This window comes from Marmota flaviventris, chromosome 3 (genome assembly GCF_047511675.1).
Source record: "Marmota flaviventris isolate mMarFla1 chromosome 3, mMarFla1.hap1, whole genome shotgun sequence".
In the NCBI taxonomy this organism is placed as follows: Eukaryota; Metazoa; Chordata; class Mammalia; order Rodentia; family Sciuridae; genus Marmota; species Marmota flaviventris.
Window position 1 is genome coordinate 120,985,991 of NC_092500.1, and position 4,382 is coordinate 120,990,372.

Here is a 4,382-nt window from a genome sequence, read left to right on the forward strand (position 1 = left end):
CCTTTAGGCAGGACCAGGAAAAAGTATTTTTTGAGAAAACCCATTATTTGAAAATAACTGATATTTTTCCTTTTTTATATTTTTCAAATTCAGAACAATTCACAATCTTATAACTCAAGCCAAAATGACTGAGCTAAGGGCACTACTGAATAAAGACATTTTCTGGAAATCAGCATTGCTTACTTAGACTCTGCTTCTTCCCCAGTTGTTTGCCAGCCTCAGAAAATGTTTATGCACCAATTATCCCATTGTAAAGTCTAGGAATCCACATTAATTTAGCAAGTGTTAGGCTGTATGCCAATTTAAGAAGCAAAGAATGAAGGGTTCCCAAAATGGTCCTGAGGAGGGATGGTCAAGGAAAAGCAATACCTTTGTGAACTTCTGTAGCAAAAAAACCTCTTGGTTCAATCCCCAGTGCAATAAATAAAACCAAACAACTATGTGGCATTTGACTACTTAGTGTCATGCAACCACCACTTCTTTTCAAAACATCTTTCTCATCCTTTGTGTGTTTTAAGCCTATTTCCTCAGAACTACTTATCCTTCAATACAGTTTTACATACAACCACTCAAAGAGGTTTTGGCATTCAAAGCTTTCCAGGATTGGTACTTTCGGATAGCACAAACTCATTAGGAAGAGGGTAGTCTGGGTAACAGTACTCAGAGCAGAGCTGGCCAAAGTGTTCTGCCCAATTTATAAGTCAAGTAAGTTTGAGAAATAAGTTCCTGAATTCACTTTATAACTTTTCATAAACTTTATTATGCTAAGGTGCATTACAGAGAAAGGCAACAGTCCTATTGAGTCTCGAAAACATCCAGTTAGGAAGCTGTGGAACCTGCTTCTAGGATGCTGAGTGGTTCTGGGCCTCATGTAGAAAGAACTTTGAAGGTCCTGTTTCTTGGTGCATTGAGCAGGACCAGTCTACTTTTGGAGGATGTCGTAGGTCAGACTCCCACTCTGGTGAAAGTTTCTATTAAAGGCTACTCTGGTTCATAAAGAATATGAATACGCCACCCACACACCTGTATCCATGTCACCTAACTAGGAAGACAAACTAGTTAGCATTTGTTAGGCCAAAAAACATTGAAAGTGCTTGGCTTTGACAAGATGGGAGCTAGATAATGCCAATATAAACTCACCAGCCATCCCCCTTAGAAGAGTGCCAAGAATAGGGGTGCTCCTTGTGGAGCAGGAATCCATCCACATGGTCCTGCACCCCCTTTCATGTGTTCCACCTACTGTGAAAGTAACAATGCATTTAAAAGTAAATGAGGCAGAGAGAGGCATAGACGTACAAAGTTAACTCATGCCCCAATTCTTGGAGACCCTTTCTCCCTTTCCAACTTTACTTGGCTGACTCTAACCAAAACCAAAAGCTATATGGCATCCAAGTAATGATCAAAATGACATGACATTCATGGCAAACAATCTACAAACAAAAACCGCCCCATCATAGACCCAGAATGAGAAACCCAAATAAAGAGCAGAGTATATAGCTCAGTAGTATAGCGCTTGACTAGCATGCACAAGGCCTGGGTTCACTCCCCAGATTGGGGTTGGGCCGTGAGGGGAGGCAAGGATGAGGAAGACAGAACTAAGACATTGTGGAGTCAGAGTATGATTTTAGGGAATTGTCAGGCCAGAGTACTGATGGAAGCAGGGTGATCCTTATTTATATTTTGTTCCAAGAATTATTAATATGTTCATTTTACAAATTCACTGAGAAGGCTGAAAAGAGTGGAGAAACAATAAGGTACAACAAAGCACAACACACTTTAAATTTAGAGGTAAATTTTTTTTAATATTTTTTTTTTAGTTTGTTAATCGACCTTTATTTTATTTATTTATATGTGGTGCTGAGAATTAAACCCAGTGCCTTACACATGCTAGGCAAGTGCTCTACCACTGAGCCACAATCCCAGCCCTAGAGGTAAATATTTTTAATGGATTTTTGTTTTTCCACTCCTTAAAACCTACAGGCAGAGTGATGTCATAAAATCCCATGGATTTTCCCCCATCAGAGAGCAGCTGGTGTTGTGGCTCAGTGGTAGAGCACTTGCCTAACATGAGGCACTGAGCTCGATCCTCAGCACCACATAAAAATAAAGGTATTGTGTCCATCTACAATTAAAAAAAAAATACAAAAAAGAAAACTAATAGTAGTAGAACACAGTAGCCCATGCCTGTATTTTCAGCTACTTGGGAGACTGGGGCAGGAGGATCACAAGTTCAAGGCAACCTGCGCAATATAACAAGATTGTCTCAAAAAAATAAATAAATAAATAAAGGCTGGAGATGTAGTTCAGCACCACAAAAACAGCAACTCAATAGGAAAATTATTAGGGTTTGAACTAGGATGAGAGAATAGAGATGTGGTAGAGCATTAGGTGAGACAGCATGCAACCCCTCCCCCTCCATGAATGAGATAATGCATTTAAAACAGCAAGCATACCTCTACACCCAGCTCAGTAGTGGACCTGACACTACCAGAAACAGGAAGGGGTAACGGTTTAGCCTCAAGTGTATATCTGAAATCCCCAGTATTTGTCTAAACTGCCTCCTGTTTGCTGTTCTCATCTGCTGTTCCTTATCTTACCCAGCTCTGGGATCCATTGAGACTTCTAGGACCATATCTGGTCCTCCCACCCACCCTGGCAAAAAGGTCCTGCCCTCCAGTCTTCTCCCACTATGTTCAGACATAGAAAATAGGCCACCCCTGGTCCAATCACCCCAGGTGAGGTAATATTTTTGCTGACCAAGTGTAAACCAGTCTGGGCTTATAGACTTGAAACCTAAATATGAATTGAGTACCTATAGGATTTCATAAATAATATTTATTGCCCTGATTAATGAGACTCCCCAAAGAAATGCAGGACCGGATTCAAAAGGGAAAGAATCCCAAAGTAGCCACCCACGAAATTAATAATAGGCTCATCTGCACTATAGGGGTGGGGGGGGGGGCGGACGACTTTGTGCTGGGAAGGCTACAAGGCAGAGCAGGTTCACAATCCCAGCAACGCTCACTTCCTGTAAGGTAGTGAAGCCAGATTTAAAGTTAGGTAGTCAGTGCAGTTAGGTAAATCAGGTCTAATATCCAGTAAGATCTAAAATGGAGGCCATGTTGAGAATGAATTCCGGAAGCACAGGACAACTCATGGAATGTTAATGAAGTCCAGGAAAAAGCCCAAGGCCAAAGCCCATCCTAAAGAAGTGTTAATGAACAGCCCCCAGCAAACAGGAAGATAGCCCATCCCAAAGAAGTGTTAATGAACAGCCCCCAGCAAACTTGAAGGTGCTGACTCAGAAGTCCTTCCTGACCAGATTACTTCTTTGGCCCACCTGTGTCCCACCCCTTGGGCCCTCCCACCTACATTCCATCACTGAAAGAAACTATAAAATGGAGAGACAACTGCACTTCCACGGATTCCATCTCTTTAATAAACTTCTATTTTCTTTAATAAACTTCTATTTTCCACTCTGACCTTGCCTGGTGTGCTTCTCTGGTGTTATTCTTCAACACTGGGGAAGCAAGGACTCGTCACCGGTCAACAGCGGTAACAGGAGCACAGCAATAAATGACAGAAAGGCACTGGGGTTTGGGATCAATTTGGTATGGGTGCCACTTCCAGCACTTTCTGCCAAGTTACTTAATTTTTTTTTTTTTTTTTGGGGGGGGGGTGTGCTGGGGATTGACCCCAGGGCCTTGTACATCTGAGGCAAGCACTCTACCAACTGAGCTGTATCCCCAGTCCAAGTTACTTAATCTTGCTGAATGTGTTTTCCCATCTGAAGAAATTGGAATAGTAATTCAATTATACATGGCTGTGCTAATTTTGTGAAATAGTATATGTGAAATGTGCTTTGCAGCAGATGGTTTTCAAACTATTGACCACAAAACACTGTCAAAACAAAACAATTTTTTTTACATTATATAAACTTGTGTGTGTGTATAAATGTATACAACTAAAAGGTTTCACAAAAAAAAAAAGCCATTCAAGAGTCACTTGGTCTTTTTAATTTTTTTAAATGCGGTTGCATTTCACTACATCGTTTTCACAACTCTTAATGGCTAATAAAAAACACCATTGGAAATCATACCATTGTCCTTTATTACAACTGTTAACATGATTCTCAGGGATGGTCCAATGACTAGGAACTTCATTGCCAGGGCAATAAAGTAAGAGGTCAAGGTTATTAGGTCAAGCCCTAGAGAGTCCCGTTGTCAAGGGAACAGGTTCGCCACGTCACGGTCCGCTTACCCATGCGTTCTAGCCCTCTGGAGACAAGCAGTGGCCAGTTGCTTTGTCACTCATCAGTCCTTGGGTCAGCCCGCCTCCAGGCTCGGAAGACCCGCCTCCTCCCTAAAGTTAAGCGAGGAATA